Source organism: Arachis stenosperma, chromosome 10 (assembly GCF_014773155.1).
Source record: "Arachis stenosperma cultivar V10309 chromosome 10, arast.V10309.gnm1.PFL2, whole genome shotgun sequence".
NCBI lineage: Eukaryota > Viridiplantae > Streptophyta > Magnoliopsida > Fabales > Fabaceae > Arachis > Arachis stenosperma.
Window position 1 is genome coordinate 40,705,745 of NC_080386.1, and position 19,915 is coordinate 40,725,659.

The following is a 19,915-nucleotide window of genomic DNA, read 5'->3' on the forward strand; positions in this document are numbered from 1 at the left end:
ACAATTCTCTGTAAAGGACCTGACCGAATTCTTCAAAGAAGAAGAACACATGGCAGCCGAAAACAACAACAATGCAAACAATGCAAGGAAGGTGCTGGGTGACTTTACTGCACCTACTCCTGATTTCTATGGGAGAAGCATCTCTATCCCTGCCATTGGAGCAAACAACTTTGAGCTTAAGCCTCAATTAGTTTCTCTAATGCAACAGAATTGCAAATTCCATGGACTTCCAATGGAAGATCCTCATCAGTTCTTAGCTGAATTCTTGCAAATCTGTGACACAGTCAAGACTAATGGGGTTAACCCTGAGGTCTACAGACTGATGCTATTCCCTTTTGCTGTAAGAGACAGAGCTAGAATATGGTTGGATTCTCAACCTAAAGAAAGCCTGGACTCTTGGGAAAAGCTAGTCAATGCCTTCTTGGCAAAGTTCTTTCCACCACAAAGATGGAGTAAGCTTAGAGTGGAAGTCCAAACCTTCAGACAGAAGGATGGAGAATCCCTCTATGAAGCTTGGGAAAGATACAAACAATTAATCAAAAGATGTCCCTCAGACATGCTTTCTGAATGGAGCATCATAGGTATTTTCTATGATGGTCTCTCTGAACTATCTAAGATGTCCTTGGATAGCTCTGCTGGAGGATCTCTTCATCTGAAGAAGATGCCGGCAGAAGCTCAAGAATTGATTGAAATGGTTGCAAATAACCAATTCATGTACACTTCTGAAAGGAATCCTGTGAACAATGGGACTAGTCAGAAGAAAGGAGTTCTTGAGATTGACACTCTGAATGCCATATTGGCTCAGAACAAGATATTGACTCAACAAGTCAATTTGATTTCTCAGAGTCTGTCTGGAATGCAAAATGCACCAAACAGTACTAAGGATGCTTCATCTGAGGAAGAAGCTTATGATCCTGAGAACCCTTCCATGGAAGAGGTGAATTACCTAGGAGAACCCTATGGAAACACCTATAATTCTTCATGGAGAAATCACCCAAATCTCTCATGGAAGAATCAAGAGAGACCTCAACAAGGTTTCAATAACAATAATGGAGGAAGAAACAGGTTTAGCAAAAGCAAGCCTTTTCCATCATCTTCTCAGCAACAGACAGAGAGTTCTAAGCAGAATACTTCTGACTTAGCAACAATGGTCTCTGATCTAATAAAGACCACTCAAAGTTTCATGAATGAAACAAGGTCCTCCATCAGAAATTTGGAAGGACAAGTGGGTCAGCTGAGCAAGAAAGTTACTGAACTCCCTCCTAGCACTCTCCCAAGTAATACAGAAGAAAATCCAAAAGGAGAGTGCAAAGCCATAGACATGGCCGAATATGGAGAGGAAAGAGAAGAGGAAGACGCCACTGAGGAAGACCTCAGTGGGCGTGTACCAATCTCCTCTGAGTTCCTCAATGAGGAACAATGGGAATCTGAGGCTCAAAATGAGACCATAGAGATTCCATTGGACTTACTTCTGCCATTCATGAGCTCTGATGAGTATTCTTCCTCTGAAGAGGATGAGTATGTCACTGAAGAGCAAGTTGCTAAATACCTTGGAGCAATCATGAAGCTAAATGACAAGTTATTTGGAAATGAGACTTGGGAGGATGAACCACCTTTGCTCACCAAAGAACTGGATGACTTGTCTAGGCAGAAACTGCCTCAAAAGAGGCAGGATCCTGGGAAGTTTTCTATACCTTGTACCATAGGCACCATGACCTTCAAGAAGGCCTTGTGTGACTTAGGGTCAAGTGTAAACCTCATGCCCCTCTCTGTAATGGAGAAATTAGGGATCTTTGAGGTACAAGCTGCAAGAATCTCATTAGAGATGGCAGACAATTCAAGAAAACAAGCTCATGGACTTGTAGAGAATGTTTTGGTGAAGATTGAAGACCATTACATCCCTACTAATTTCATAGTCCTAGAGACTGGGAAGTGCATGGATGAATCCATCATCCTTGGCAGACCCTTCCTAGCCACAGCAAAGGCTGTGATTGATGTTGATAGAGGAGAGTTGATCATTCAAGTGAATGAAGAATCCTTGGTGTTTAAGGCCCAAGGACATCCCTATCATCATGGAGAGGAAGCATGAAGAGCTTCTCTCAAAACAGAGCCAAGCAGAGCCCCCACAGTCAAACTCTAAGTTTGGTGTTGGGAGGCCACAACCAAACTCTAAGTTTGGTGTTGAACCCCCACATTCAAACTCTAAGTTTGGTGTTGGGAGGATCCAACACAGTTCTGAGTATTTCTGAGGCTCCATGAGAGTCCTCTGTCAAGCTAATGACATTAAAGAAGCGCTTGTTGGGAGGCAACCCAATGTTTTATAGTTAACTATTTTCTTTTGTTATTTTATCTTTTTTGTAGGTTGATGATCATAAGAAGTCACAAAAACAATGAAAAAAGCAAAAACAGAATGAAAAACAGGAAGAAAAACAGCACACCCTGGAGGAGAAGAAGCTGGCGTTCAAACGCCAGTAATGCTAGCTGTTGGGCGTTTAACGCCCAGTCTGGCACCATTCTGAGCGTTTAACGCCAGAAAGGGGCACCAGACTGGCGTTAAACGCCAGTAAAGGGCAACAACCTGGCGTTAAACGCCAGGAATGGGCACCAGCCCGGCGTTTAACGCCAGAAATAGCTCAAAACGTGATTTTGAGCAACATTTGGTGCAGGGATGACTTTTCCTTGACACCACAGGATCTGTGGACCCACAGGACCCCACCATCACTCTCTCTCTTCTTCCCCCATTCACCAATCACCTCAATACCTCTTCCCCAAAAACCCTTCACCTATCAAATCCCATCTTTCTCTTCACCACTCACATCCATCCTTCATAAAACCCCACCAACCTCACCCTTCAAATTCAAACCACTTTCCCTCCCAAACCCACCCATAATGGCCGAACCATTACCCCCCTCTCTCCTATATATACCCTTCTTCAACCCTTCATTTTCACACAACCTAAACACCCCTTCTTTCCCTTCTTGGCCGAACAAACTACCCTCCCCCTCTTCCTCATTTCTTCTTCTTCTACTCTCTTCTTTCTTCTTTTGCTCGAGGACGAGCAAACATTTTAAGTTTGGTGTGGTAAAAGCATTGCTTTTTCGTTTTTCCATAACCATTTATGGCATCCAAGGCCGGAGAAACCTCTAGAAAGAGGAAAAGGAAGGCAAAGGCTTCCACCTCCGAGTCATGGGAGATGGATAGATTCCCCTCAAGGGTGCATCAAGTCCACTTTTATGAAGTTGTGGCCTTGAAGAAGGTGATCCCCGAAGTCCCCTTTTCACTCAAAAAGGGTGAATATCTGGAGATCCGCCATGAGATCCGAAGAAGAGGTTGGGAAATACTTACCAACCCCATTCAACAAGTCGGAATCTTGATGGTTCAAGAGTTCTATGCCAATGCATGGATCACCAAGAACCATGACCAAAGTGTGAACCCGAATCCAAAGAATTATCTCACTATGGTTCGGGGGAAATACTTGGATTTTAGTCCAGAGAGTGTGAGGGTGGCGTTCAACTTGCCTATGATGCAAGGAGATGAGCACCCTTACACTAGAAGGGTCAACTTTGATCAAAGGTTGGACCAAGTCCTCACAATCATATGTGAAGAGGGCGCACAATGGAAGCAAGATTCAAGAGGAAAGCCGGTTCAATTGAGAAGGCATGACCTCAAGCCCGTGGCTAGAGGATGGTTAGAGTTCATACAACGCTCAATCATTCCCACTAGCAACCGGTCCGAAGTTACCATAGACCGGGCCATCATGATCCATAGCATCATGATTGGAGAAGAAATAGAAGTTCATGAGGTTATAGCCCAAGAACTCTACAAGGTGGCGGACAAGACCTCCACTTTGGCAAGGTTAGCCTTTCCTCATCTCATCTGTCACCTCTGTTATTCAGTTGGAGTTGACATAGAGGGAGATACCCCCATTGATGAGGACAAGCCCATCACCAAGAAAAGGATGGAGTACACAAGAGACCCCTCTCACCATGAGATCCCTGAGATTCCTCAAGGGATGCACTTTCCTCCACAAAATTATTGGGAGCAATTAAACACCTCCCTAGGAGAATTGAGTTCCAACATGGGACAACTAAGGGTGGAGCATCAAGAACACTCCATTCTCCTCCATGAAATTAGAGAAGACCAAAGAATCATGAGGGAGGAGCAACAAAGACAAGGAAGAGACATTGAGGAGCTCAAGCACTCCATAGGATCTTCAAGAGCAAGAAAGAGCCGCCATCACTAAGGTGGACCCGTTCCTTGATTTCCTTGTTCTTTATTCTTCTGTTTTTCGATTTTTATGCTTTATGTTTGTCCATGTTTGTGTCTTGTGATCATTAGTGTCTTAGTGTCTATGCCTTAAAGTTATGAATGTCCTATGAATCCATCACCTTTCTTGAATAAAAACGTGCTTAATTGAAAAGGAAAGAATTGCATGAATTCTGAATTTTATAATAGTTTAATTATTTTGATGTGGTGGCAACACTTTTGTTCTCTGAATGTATGCTTAAACAGTGCATATGTCTTTTGAATTTGTGGTTCATGAATATTGGCTCTTGAAAGAATGATGAAAAAGGAGACATGTTACTGAGGATCTGAAAAATCATTAAAAATGATTCTTGAAGCAAAAAAAAAAAATTTCGAAAAAAAAAAAAAGAAAGAAATAAAGTTGTGATCCAAGGCAATTAAGAGTGTGCTTAAGAACCCTGGACACCTCTAATTGGGGACTTTAGCAAAGCTGAGTCACAATCTGAAAAGGTTCACCCAATTATGTGTCTGTGGCATGTATGTATCCGGTGGTAATACTGGAAGACAGAGTGCTTTGGGCCACGGCCAAGACTCAAGAAATAGCTATGTTCAAGAATCATCATACTTTACTAGGAGAATCATTAACACTATCTGGATTCTGAGTTCCTAAAGAAGCCAATCATTCTGAATTACAAGGGATAGAGTGAGATGCCAAAACTATTCAGAGACAAAAAGTTAAAAGCCCCGCTCATCTAATTAATACTGATCTTCATAGATGTTTTGGAGTTCATTGCATATTCTCTCTTTTTATCTTATTTGATTTTCAGTTGCTTGGGGACAAGCAACAATTTAAGTTTGGTGTTGTGATGAGCGGATAATTTGTATGCTTTTTGGCATTGTTTTTAGTATATTTTAGTATGATCTAGTTAGTTTTTAGTATATTTTTATTAGTTTTTAGTTAAAATTCACTTTTCTGGACTTTACTATGAGTTTGTGTGTTTTTCTGTGATTTCAGGTATTTTCTGGCTGAAATTGAGGGACCTGAGCAAAAATCTGATCCAGAGACTCAAAAGGACTGCAGATGCTGTTGGATTCTGACCTCCCTGCACTCGAAGTGGATTTTCTGGAGCTACAGAAGCCCAATTGGCGCGCTCTCAACGGCGTTGGAAAGTAGACATCCTGGGCTTTCCAGCAATATATAATAGTCCATACTTTGCCCAAGATTTGATGGCCCAAACCGGCGTTCAAAGTCACCTCAAGAAATTCCAGCGTTAAACGCCGGAACTGGCACCTAATTGGGAGTTAAACGCCCAAACTGGCACTAAAGCTGGCGTTTAACTCCAAGGAGAGTCTCTACACGAAAAAGCTTCATTGCTCAGCCCAAGCACACACCAAGTGGGCCCGGAAGTGGATTTTTATGTCATTTACTCATCTCTGTACACCCTAGGCTACTAGTTCCCTATAAGTAGGACCTTTTACTATTGTATTTTAATCTTTGGATTATTTTTAGATCCTTTGATCATCTTCGAACATCTAGTTCTTAGATCATTTGGGAGGCTGGCCATTCGGCCATGCCTAGACCTTGTTCTTATGTATTTTCAACGGTGGAGTTTCTACACACCATAGATTAAGGTGTGGAGCTCTGCTGTACCTCGAGTATTAATGCAATTACTATTGTTCTTCTATTCAATTCCGCTTGTTCTTTGTCCAAGATATCACTTGTTCTTCAACATGATGAAGGAGATGATTGACGCCCATCACCATTCTCACCCATGAACAAGGTGACTGACAACCATTCTTGTTCTACAAGCATCTGAGGCTTAGTGAATATCTCTTGGATTCCTGATTGCACGATGCATGGTTGATCGCCTGACAACCGAGTGCTCGCCTGACAAACGAGCCAACCATTCCGTGAGGTCAGAGTCTTCGTGGTATAGGCAGGACCTGATGGCGGCATTCAAGAGAATCCGGAAGGTCTAAACCTTGTCTGTGGTATTCTGAGTAGGATTCAATGACTGAGTGACTGCGACGTGCTTCAAACTCCTGAGGGCGGGGCGTTAGTGACAGACGCCAAAGAATCAATGGATTCTATTCCGGTCTGATTGAGAACCGACAGATGAATTCCGCTATGCTGTGACGGAGCATATGCAATCGCTTTCACTGAGAGGATGGGAGGTAGCTGCTGACAACAGTGAAACCCTACACGAGCTTGCCATGGAAAGGAGTAAGAAGGATTGGATGAAGGCAGTAGGAAAGCAGAGAGACGGAAGGGAAGGCATCTTCATACGCTTGTCTGAAGCTCTTACACCAATGATATACATAAGTATCACTATCTTTATCTTTATATTATTTTCGTTCATCATCATATACAATTGAGTTTGCCTGACTAAGATTTACAAGATGACCATAGCTTGCTTCAATGCTAACAATCTCCGTGGGATCGACCCTTACTCACGTAAGGTATTACTTGGACGACCCAGTGCACTTGCTGGTTAGTTGTGCGAAGTTGTGTAATGCCATGGAATTGAACCACCAAGTTTTTGGAGTTCATGACCAGGGATTATGAGAGTTGTGAAAAGTATTGTTCACAATTTCGCGCACCAACCTTGTCTGTGGTATTCCGAGTAGGATTCCAGAAATGAATGACTGTGACGTGCTTCAGACTTGCAAGTGCTGGGCGTGATGACAAATGCAAAAGAATCAAGGGATTCTATTCCAGTAGGCGCAGGAACCAACCAGTGATTAGCCGTGCTGTGACAGAGCACGTGAGCGTAGTTTTCACTGCGAGGATGGGATGTAGCCATCAACCATGGGTGATGCCTCCAGACGATTAGCCATGCGAGTGACAGCCGCAGAGGACCATTTTCCCGAGAGGATTGAAAGTAGCCACCGTTGATGGTGAACCCCTATACACAGCTTGCCATGGAAAGGAGTAAGAAGGATTGAGTTAAAGCAGTAGGAGAGCAGGCGTTCTTGAGCCATACAGTATCTCCATTCGCTTATACCAAATTCCCACCAATGAATCTGCATAAGTATTCTATCCCTTTTATTATTTCTATTTTATTATTTCTATTTTCGAACCCATAAACCAATTTAATCTGCCTGACTGAGATTTACAAGGTGACCATAGCTTGCTTCATACCAACAATCTCTGTGGGATCGACCCTTACTCACGTAAGGTTTATTACTTGGACGACCCAGTACACTTGCTGGTTAGTTGAACGGAGTTGTGAATTCAACCAGTGCCATAATAATGATTCCTCTCACAATAGTTTTTGTGTACATACCAAAGAGCCAATATTGTTGATCACAATTTCGTCCACCAATGATCATTCAAAAATTGGTGTTGAAAATCTGAAAATTCTGCAGAGTTACAGAATTTTATGTTTTCTGGTAGGTGCGCACGCACACTCTGCGTAAATGGTGACCTGTGCACATGCACAGACCTATGCGTCCACACACACACAGATTTGTGTGTCCACACACGCAGAGGCAGGTAGTCTGCTTGCAGTGCTGCCACAGCCTGTGCGCGTGCACGCCAATGGAAAAATTGCAACCTGAGCGTACGTACTGTGCGCACGCACACGTTGGGGAGGCCAGTCTGTTGGGGGCACTGGCACAGGTTGTGTGAGTGAACAGACCTTTTTATATTTTGACCCCTGTGCGTACGCACATTTTTAAAAATTTTCCTGGGCCTACGCACGCACACCCCCGTGTGGACGCACATGCCCTGTTTCTCAAATTTTGCTTTGTTTTCAACTATTTCACCTTCTCGATAAGGTTGTAAGCTTCTATAACATCTTTTTAAGACTTTTGGACTTATTCTTGGGTGCTCAAACATGGGAAATGGTTCAAGGGTTTTAGATACTATTATTTGGGAAAAAGTTAGCAAATGGAGTACTAGATTTCTGTTGTACTGTGGAAGGTTTGAGGATGTTTGATGAATGGTTGATGAATGAGATGCAAAATCAAGGAACTGAAATGTGAATGAACAGGGGTTGAAAAGAGTCTAGGACTCTGAATGAAGTGATGGATCCATCTTGTACTAAAAATGTTTTGAAAACCACTGTACCACTTTTTCATTGAGATTATGAGACACTATGCATCCTGCAAGGGCCGAGGTTGGATCCTGCCTGTCGAGGTAGCGGCGGTGGCGTAAGGGCGGTGGTTCGTCCCGCTTGCGCTTAGATGTGAAGTCGGAGGCAATAGATCTCGCTCGCATCCCTTCGGATCATCAAAGCGTGCAGGCGCAAAATCCTGGACAGTGATCCGAGCACTATATCTCGGGGGGTTCCCACACCATGAATCCGAAGGGCAACATCTCCATGGAGATGTGTCGGGTTGGCAGTTGAACCGACAATGTGATATCACAGCCAGTAGGGCAGGCATTCATCATGTGTATCTTCTACCTGTTTGTATGCTTTGCCGACTTGATATTGTTTTCCCTATCTATTTAACATGTCTAATCGCTACTTGTATTAATTGTTGTATGCCTCTACTTGTGTTTTACTTGTATTGTATATACTTGTGCTTTTACTGGGGTTGAGGAGGTTCGGAAGGCGATGGCGATGGGATCGCATGGCGGATTGGTTGGTGAAGGCTGTGGGACAGCGGTGTTTGATTAGAATAGAAATTCCCTAAGATAGAATACCCTTATATGGTACTACGGCTTAAGTTTGGTTGAGGTTTTTCATATTATGCTTAATTGTTTTAGAATGCTTTAAGCTTGAATCTTGTGATGGATATAGAGTCTAGGATTGCCTTTGGCGTCCCGGGGTATTATATCCTACATCACTGGCCACTGTTACCATACTGAGAACCTCCGGTTCTCATGCCATATTTCTGTTGTATTTTTCAGATGCAGGTCGCAACCCACCTCGGTGAGTTGTCTGGTTGGTGATAGAAGCGGAGGATCCGGATACTTCTTTTGAGTCTTTGATGTGTTTTGAATATGTCTCTCACTTTTGTATTTTGTTTCGTCTAGAGGCTTGTGTTTGAGAGAACAAAACTTGTATAATTTGTTTTTACTGTCTGATTCATATATGGTCTGTACATGGCTAGCCGGCTTAAACTCCGCAAATCGTGGCTAGCATCTTATGATATTATACTATTATACTATGATGTTTTGTTGTTCTATATCTGTTCTTATGCGTTAAGTCAGTAGCTTCGTTAGTACGTTTTTCATTTTTGAAATCCTATTTTTGAGCTATATTCTTCATCGGGCTTGTAGATATTAATAATTCCTTCTATATAATATAAGTAAAAGCTTAGAACTGTCGTAACCTTTGATTAATCTTTACTTTACGATGCGAGGTAAGGCTTAGGCTAATTAGGGTGTTACAAACTCTATCCATCAACAATTCACATAAAAAATCGCAAATAAACCAATACGAAATTATATGACTTAAGTATCAACATTCATCAACAATCAAGAATTCTCAAACACTTTTAACAGTTCAAACCTACTAACCTAAATCAAACCTATCTTAATAACCTAAATCCACTAAAATTAGAAAATTGAGTGTCACTAAATTAAACTAACTAAAATGAAAAACTTAAGATTAGCAATCATATATGTTGAATAATCTCCTCAAAATAGTTTGCATATAAAATACTTAAAATAGTACTTATGCTGTCAAACTATCAGGCCAAATCGTCATCCGTATGATGAGAGGTGGTGGATGAGCATCTGGCTGGAATCCGTGAGAGGATTTTGGCACCATGGTGTCTGTCGCTGGAGTCGGCATCGTCAAAATAGTGAGCTGCTGAGCAGATGAAGGTAGTGGAGGAGTCCACCCTGGTGAAGTAGTCGGATGACTTCCTGGTTGTGGGGATGGCACAGTAAAAGGAGCCCACGTAGTTGGGGTTAGGGACTCTGATGAATGGCTGGTCCTGTATACCCATTGCTTGTGATGTCACAGAGTAGTTGTAACAGAGGAGGCGACTGAAAAGTCTCAGGGGTACCAACAAAAACCCTCCCCTCCCTCTACTATGACCACAAAACCAATTCATGACACCTCTACCTGTCGTCATGTCTACAAAGATCATACCAATTAACACAAATCCTCCTACATTTATATTATTTGAAAAATATTTTAACATAACCTCCCCTAAAAAAGTGCTAACATTCACGGTGATAAATTGCACAATAATCAGAAACTAACTAATCCGTTAAAGATTATATTCTCAAACTTTAGAACTACTAAAGCATGCAAATCATCAAGCATTAAGAATTCAATCACTACAACAAAATAGCATTTTGGCGATGGTTTTTTTAATGCTAGGTGACGGTTTTAACTGTCACTAAATGATTTTTTTACGGTTAAAAAAGCGTCACAAATTTGAGAGTCGCTGATAAATGAATTTTTGCCGGTATAGAAATTATCAAGTAATCAATCGTAGTATAGTCTAAACCGACGCAAAATCCATCATCAAACAATTCTACAATCTATAACCGAGAGTATTAGTCCCGAGTCGTTCTTCCCTAGGAATGTTACAAGGATGCATGCTATTGGTTAAGTGATCTTTCGTGGCTTGAAGAGTGTGGCATAAAAGTGCTAATAAAAGAAAACAACAATCAATCAATATCAAGAGCCTTGGCCAAGGTTGAACATTGGAAGTTCCATCACTATAGCTTCCTTCAATTATGATAACAAAGGAGTGTTGCTTCACTTAGTTAACCCCTAATCATAGAGGGAAGTCAAGTAAAAGTAATTAACTCAAGTCACAAGTCCTAGTCTTACCCTAGGGAAATCTAGCTTTAGTGCACTCTAAGTCAATTAGCAATTCTCAATTCTCAATCAACAATTGACATCCACTATTCAAGTGTCTCCAATGACTCAACCATTAGGCCAAGTGAGGGAATGCTACTTCATATCTAAAGTTGGCATTTTCTCAAACACGTGGAGAGCAAGAATGAAAGACATAGTAAAATTGAGAAAAAGATTTAGAATCAAAGTAATTCAACACAAGAGATTAACAACAATCAAGAATGAACAACAATGAAAATGAGATCTTCAATGAATTAATAGAATCCAAAACAACAAAGTTAAACCTAAGATCTATGAGAATTGAACAATTATACACACTAATTGAGATTAGAGAAGAGGATCTACAACATGAACAAAGTAAAGTGAGTATTGTAATAGATCTCACCAAGGAATGGTTGAGAAGTGAGAAAATGAAGATGAATCCTAGAGAGAGGTTGGAATCTCTCTCTCTACAAATGTAACTAACTAAAAATATCTATAAAAGATGTACAAATGAGTCTATGGATGTGAATATATGTTAATCCCCTGCAATCCTTGGTTCTTATATGCAATTTGGCGCCAAAGTTGGTTGCAATCGCCAGGCACGTGTTGCAATAACAAAATCACGTGCGGACTACGACGCTTGCACGCACGGTATGCGTGCGCGTCCCTGGCTTATTCCACAATGTGCGCGCGAGCGCCTTGTGCGCGTGCGCGTGCTTGGCCGAGATCAATTCTTTGGCTTTTTGTGCTTCTCTCCACTTGCATGCTTCCTTCCTTGCTCCTTTGATCCATGCCTAGCCTATTTCAACCTGAGATTACTAGCAAACACATCAAGGCATCTTATGGAATCAAGGATGAATTAGAATTCATCAAAATAAGGCTTAGAAAGCATGTTTTTACACTTAAGCACAAATACGGGAGAGATTACAAAACCATGCCAATTCATAGGTTAAATGCGAGAAAAGGTTATCAAAATACTCTAAATTCAATACAAGATAAACCCTAAAAATGGGGTTTATCAGTCGCCAGCTGACACAGTGACAGTTTTGGACCACCGTTGGTAAGGAGTGTCGCTAAATTGTTTGTGACAGTTTTTAAAACATAAAATCGTCACTAATTTGTAATACTTGTAAAGGTATTTTTTATACTGTATTTCGCGACATTTTGAAACTGTCGTTAAATTACTAAGTCCTGTGACAGGTTTTCCTTATATTTCATGACTATTTTAAACCGTCACAATATTTAGTGACGATTTGAACCGTCACTAAGTTACTTGATCTTACGACAGTTTTTAGGCATATTTAGTGACTATTTAAACCGTCACAATATTTTTAGTGACAATTTTTGGATTTAAAACCGTTACTAAATTACTTATTCACGTGACAAATTTTTCCTGTATTTAGTGACTGTTTTAAACTGTTATAATCTCTCCAACATAAAAGATTTTTATTATCAAAAGTTGAATTCTCCAAAAATGACATTGTATTTCAACAAATCTAAATTCAATCCCACAAGTTTTACAAAAATAACAATGTTGGGCTGCCTGTATATCTGATATAATCCCACTTATTTCAACAGTCATCTTCCCTAGCACGCCCCTTGTCTCCTGAACCGTAACACTTGCTCTACTAGCTTACGCAATAACTTACGCAAATGAACTGCAGTAAGTTCAACGGCCTTATGAACTCCAGCAGGATCACCTTGTACTTCAACAACACTATCGTCTCTCAAAGCATACACAAGCAGGTTTTCTGTTTTAAATAGTACATTATTCAAGAAAATTAAAACTCAGTAACCAAAATCTTTTAAGATTAAATATCATAAATATTTTTTGCATATTTTTTTATCAAGTGAAGGTAACATATAATTGCCATTTCTAACAAGAAATGAATGAACTCTCTAAACAATTATATTACAGCAGTCTGATCACTAATGCAGTAGGGAAAAGGGGAAAAAAGGAGGGACTGAATGTAAATTGGGAGAATATATAAGATCAACTAAAAGACCACTTGATAAATAATTCTGAAAAAGTTAAGTGTACTGGTTTCCAAATATAAGCAAGGTATTCTAATATAATAGAAAATAGATGGAAACAAACCTAGCAAGGTATCCTAATATAATAAAAAATAGCTGGGAACAAACCTGATCCAAGAACACGTATAATGCAACCATAGCCATCTTGAATGGATTTTATGGTGGAACCCTGCTTCCCAATCAGACTTCCTGCTTGAGTATCTGCAACTAGAAGGAAAACATTATGACCAAGTTCTTTCTCTGGCCAACTCTATTTATAAATCATTGTTAATAAATAGTAGTTTAAAGGAGTCAACTGGGCAACACCATTCACCTAACAACATTCGGGCACCAAGTAGCAAACAGATTTCAAATAAAATAAAATGCACAAGTATGAAAAAAAATGTCACAGAAAATAAAAACTGGAGAGTCCTGTAGAATATAAATGAAAGGATAGGGTATCAATGAAAGGACTGAAGACAAGGATTTATTAAAAATTATGAGGCCTTTTCTTCAAATGAGTAAACCATTTACTGCATGAGAAGAAACCACACACAAATTAGCCATCCAAACTACTGGCTTCTGGGGATTATTATCCAATATGCGCATGTTGGAAAGCTCACTCTCAAGGTCAAACCGTGTGAAAGTTATCATCGCAGTGAGCTGAAAGCATTTTATCATTTCCACATTGAAATATAACTGTTACACATTTTACTAGTGAGGAATACACTACAGGCATTAACGGATCATGGCTGAAAGAAAAAGTTACACATCATTCCATGTAAGAGATTTTATAATTTACTGACTTTTATGTCACATCCCATGCTTCATTCCATTCAAGTCCTTCATCATCCACAAGTAATCGCTGACCAGATATAGGAGGCAAAAAACAAGTCCAATATATACGATAACTTCGAATTCTATCATAGTTTATTTTTATCCAAGGACAGCTAACATATAAAGTGTTTTCAATACAAATCATGTTACTATCATTAAGCTGGTGATTATGAAATATATTTAGTTTAAGAAGAAAGAATCACCTGTATGAGTAGTTCAGTTTTTAGACGTCTACTTGTTTCATGTTCACTGCGTGCTTCACCGCGTTGACTAATGATTGCATCAATTTTATCAAGAAATATGGTTGAGGGGGGGCATGGTGTCTTGTAAGCTTAAATAACACCTTTATCAACTTCTCAGAATCACCTGTAATCTAGAATAAATTTTGTAAAAGTACAGGCCCAGTTGCCCACTATATTATAAACTAAACAGAGAAGAACAAGAAGCACTTTGAAAGCTCTTTGTCTTCCTTACAAGATAAAGGCAATTTAATCCAAACAAAGGAGGAATCTAGGCATTCAAATGAAGCAATGTCATCTAAAATACAAGAATAATTCTAGATCCTTCTAAGGAATTCTCCTAATAGTCCTCATAATTGCCAAACAAGGAAAAATATTTGAATGCTCTAAAAATGTATTTAGTAACTTCTGAAAAACTTCAATGTCTTTTACACAAGCATATCCTCATTCCATAACTCTTTTAGCTCTTTGATCAACGGTTGTAAGTAGACATCTATATTGTTTTCTGACATCTTTTTTTTAGGAATTATCATTGAAACAATAAAAGATGTCCACTTCATACAAATCCAAGGAGGAGTGTTGTAAGGAATGAGAATAACTGGCCAGGTACTAGAATTTGCATTCATACTACGATAGGGATTAATACCATCAATAGCTAATGCCAAACGTATATTTCGTGGATCCTCTATGAATGAAGTGTTTTTTAAATCAAACATCTTCCAAGCTTTTGAATCTCTAGGATGCGTCATTACACCATCTTCCTTAGGAGCAACATCATGCCATCTCATGGCCTCGACTGTCTTTGAAGACAAAAATAACCTTTACAAAAAAGGTTTTAGTGGAAAGTAACGAAGAACTTTAGCAGGCACCTTCTTCCTAATATTCCCATCATTTGATTCTTGAATCTCACCACCCTTTGTATCTAGTTTCCATCTAGCCCTGTTGCAAACTTTACACATTTCTTTCTCTTTGTCTTCACCCCAATACAGCATGCAATTGTTCGGACATGCATGTATCTTCTCATAATTCATACAAAGCTTCAAGATAGTTTTCTTTACTTCATAAAATGAACTCGAAATCTTTGCATGTTCAAATGCATCATGTAAGAGTTCAAATATCATCGATATTGCCTTGTCAGTCATCCCACATATACACTTAATATGATACATCTTCACCAAAAAGGACAATCTTGAATATCTTGTACACCCTTCATACAAAGGTAGTTCTGCATGACTTGCTAATTCTTCAAACTCCGCTACATCAGCTATATCTGGCATCACTCTTTCAACTCCATCAATGTCTTCATCTGACTCTAACGAGACTTCATTTGCCCAGTGTATATCAGTCCCCAAAAGCATCTCCAAGCATGTCATGAATAGAATCTTGATTAAACAAGTCATCAAAAGCATTTGAAGCATCACTATTTGAGACGTTACTACTGGGATCCCCTACCTCAGTCTCTTCGTGATAAAACCAAAGTGTATATTCTTTCGAGAATTGGGTACATATCAAGTGATCATACATCTCACCCTTTGTCACTTTTTTTTTCTAAAAATGCACTTCAAACAAGGGCATACAGTTGCTTCAGCTAAACTATTTTCAAAGGCAAAATCAATAAACCTCCTAACCCCTCGCTCATACTCTATTGAGTTTCGTGGCTTTGTGATCCATGACTTATCCATTGAACCAATATAAGAATATTCCTTCAAATTTCAAACAAGAGTATATCCTTAATTCTATCTATAATGCAATAAATACTAAACTATGAAAAGTATCATGCAATAAAAATATAGTTTGTGCAGTAGTAAAAATAAATATAAACTAAGAAAAAAACTAACTGAATGTGGCGATGTCGCAAGGAAGCTCCACCTTCTAACTCTCTTACTTCCAACAATACTTATATGAACCTTCTCTCTGCATTCATATAGAAATTTCTAATGAGAAAATTCCAGGTTGACTTCAATGACTTCATAAATTTAAACCTTCATTTTCACTTGACCCCAAAATTCCACCGCGTGGGCCAGAGATTATTATTAACGAAAGCAAGCAAATACAAGTCAAACCATGACGTGCATAAGGCAAGACCACATATCTACGTCAATCATATTAGATATGCATTATTAAAATAGTACAATAAGATATTTTTTAAAAATTATCTATCATTTAGTCTTTAAAAAAATTAAAAAATAAGTAACTTTTCATAAAAAATAAGTAACTTATAAAAATATATATTCAAATTAATTAAATAATATTATTTAAATAAAAAATTGACTAAAAACTGAAAATTTAAAAATTAAATAGCATTTCTCCTATTATATAAAACAAATATAAAATTGAAATGTGCTTCTGCCACTTGAAATCAAGTCCGAGGTCCAAAAAATACTAAAGACTTACAACCAGTCATCCAAAAAATATTAAACTAAAAAAAAGTTCAATAAGCAGACCTGCAAAACTCTTAACTTAACTGTTGAGCGCACGTTATTACCAGAAAGGCACTCCCAAACCCAGTTCATAACAACACTTACAGATGAGAGGCTAAATTTTTTTAAGAGCAGATGCAGGTTCAAGGCTTGAGGGTAAATTTGCCAGGCTCAGTGTATTTTACTTCTAGCTGATCAACTTTGTTAAATTTAAAATTCCTGATTCTCAATGCCTCAGGCTCCTTTGAATCCTTATGGTCGACAATTTCAAGGGTCCAGCCTTTGTTCTGAACTGAACCACTTGCATTAACCTATTAAAAAAGAAGAGAAAAAAAACTCGCATTAATCTAAACGTTAAATAAAAAAAAGGTCTTCCATGCATGTGTATTAATACTGAACAAGACAAATTTCAAGATTTGATTAATTTGGGATATGTAAAAATAAAAATGAAATAGAAACAATGCAATTATAAGGAAAATGAAAATATAAAGTATTTTGGATTCATAGAAAAATTTAAAACTTTTATTTTTTAAAACTGGGATATCTTCACTAGTTATTTGGATAAGTTGGAGTCTAGTAGATTGTAGGATTGACTTGATTTTATTTTAGTCTATATCTGTTATGGTGTTAAAAATTTAAATTATTATCTTCTCTCACCAAGCTCTAATAGTTTTATCTGCGCTACATCTAGTAATTATTCCTTCTAAGCAGTTAAGACACAATATGCAGGTCACACAAGCAGATAAAATACCGAAAAACTATCATTATACCTCCGCATTATTAACAGCATCAATGATAAGAGTCCTATTTAAGGACAAATTTTCAATAAAAATATTTTGACCCTTAATCGTCAGAGTAGACCTCTGGAAAATAGAGCTTTTTCCCCTAACTTTGCTCTTGATCCGAGAGTAGGTCAGACCCCATTTTGGCTTCCAAGTGATGCGGGACCAAACTTCAACCTCTTGCCTAGTGAGAACCTACACTACTGGATCAGTTACTTGGACACCAACCTGGTAGAAAAACAAAAAGAAAATACAATTTTTTACAACCTGAACCATATCATCGAGTTAGAGCAGCTAACATCTACGAAAGTCAGATAAAAGCACAAGAGATAAATAAAGGTTATTTTCTTAATTCGGTTATTTTTCATGTATGAAAATACTAATAATAGATAAATAATCTAATGAGAGGAAACAAAGGCATCCAACATATGCAGATTATTGGTCCAGCATTTTGGATCCCCTGCTGGGGAACTAGTTCACAAGAAGTGGGGTCCTTTCTTAACATCTTCAAAGCATATAAACAAAAAGCTAGCTTAAAGAAAGTCAAGAATATTTTGAAAGCTAAGTGATAGTGCACACCGAGAAAGAGAGAACATATATATTCTTTTTGACTCAACTTTCACATTCCAAAGTTACTATTAAGTTAATGAAGGAAGATCAAAAAATGATAATGAAGCTCAATGCTTGATTTAAAATTTCGAATTTTTTTCCAATTTTGGGGCATAACAAGGAATTAGGACAGTATTAATGGCCTAGAAACAGATTAATTAGCAACAAAAACATATGTGACAAGTCTGGAATTTGTTTAAAGCATCTCTATTTGGCGACAAATTAAACAAAACCAAAGTAGTAAGTTCAATGCCCTTACAATTGTTTATACTGAATCAAAAGTAATTTCCCAACAGGCAGCACATAGTCAAATCATGCCATAACATTAATTTGGAGAATAGTCTTGCATCATGCGTTTAGAAATGCAAATAGGGCTAATCACTATCAATTATTAGAAATGCAAAAGAGGAAAAGACACAATTAGCAATATAAACTCAGAGCCAACTAAAAACATTATTAAATACTCAATTGAAGAGCTAATTCACAATATAATATGAACAAAAGTAAAACATCAAAACGGAGACTATAATAAACCTAAACATAAGAGAATTTTTAATGTCAAACTTGTATGGCAATAGCAATAGAAATAAGAGAATGTAAAGAAAAAAATTAAACAGATTTGGTTGAAGCATTTCATCGAACATGTTGAATATTGTGGTTGAAAGAGAAGAAATGGTTACCAAAAGAGCCTAGAGATTAAAGAGTTCCTGCTGAATTTAATCACACATTGAATTTACATCTCATAAAGAGGCAATATCAAGGCTAATCTAATAAAATAGATCAATGAATAAAGAAATTTAAAAAGTTGAATCGATATATGTTAAGACATCAAGTCATCAATAATCGATTAATCAAAAAACAAGATCTTGAGAGAGGCACAGAAACTAGACGAAAGCAAATCAGTAGAGAGAACTGACCGAAGGCGAGAGAGTTTAGAGGCAGTGACGGAGACTGAGGGATCGGAGCAGAGAGCAGAGCAGCGGCGGTGAGAGCAAATTTGAAGCAAAAACAGAGCAATGGCGGAGAAAGGCACAGAAGAGAAAAAGATAGCAGATCGGAGACGAGCTCAGAGGTGGCAGCAACGGTAGAGAGAGAACAAATAATAGCAGCAAAGAGAAGGGACTGACGCCGGAGATAGAAGTGACATTCTCATCTATTCTCTTCTAATCTCAACGCTAGTTGCCAATTGAATTAGTTAGGATTTTGAAAAATAGAAATGGATATCAGAAATAGAAAATAAGAAAAGAAAAAGAGGAAAAAGAATAGATTGCTATGTTTCTTATTACTGGGACACTTAAATTTTTAGTGACATTATAAAAATTATATAAATAAGTGTTACCATTTTATTTAATAACGACTGTTTAAATAAGGGTTGTAAAATAAGTGTAGTTATTCATCTAATTAGGTGTAGTGAATAAATGATGCTGTAACGAGTACAAGTAAAATTTTAATAACAATTATTAAATTAAACATTGTTATGATGAGTACTATAAAAATTTGTAATGTACTCGTTACTAACCTATCACATAATAAAAAATTTTAAACTTTATAAAATACAATTTTTTTCATAAATTCTTATTATCGAACTAATTGAATTTGATTTAGCATTGGTTTCATATAGATATAATTATTGGTGTATTAAAATAATTGCATGAATTAGATTTATACTATGAAATTTACGTTCAATTGATATTTATAATCTTTTTTATACTTTTTGTAGTATATTTTTTATATTATATAGTATTTTTTTTTAATATTTTTGACAAATATTTTACTAATTTCAAATACTAAAAACTAAATTCTAAATCTTAAATTTCATAATTATTTATATACGTGGGAGCTTGATAATTCGAATAGACTTGATTCGAATTATTAGTAACCCAATTAAATCGAATTAATCTAATTTAAATTATTATTAGTTTTTCTAATTCGAATTTAACTCATTCAAAATATATAACACGATAATTTTGAGAAATTCAAATAACGTTTTTTATTTTAATAAAATGGTATAATTTATT

The 19,915-nt window shown here is 37.7% G+C and overlaps 1 non-coding gene across 1 annotated transcript; it reads right to left on the reverse strand.

Moving 5' to 3' along the window:
- Positions 1-454: 454 nt before the first annotated feature.
- On the reverse strand, positions 455-562 carry LOC130958375 (small nucleolar RNA R71). Its single transcript, XR_009077501.1, has one exon. It is a non-coding gene; the product is annotated as a small nucleolar RNA R71 (small nucleolar RNA).
- Between the last annotated feature and the right edge of the window lie 19,353 nt (positions 563-19,915).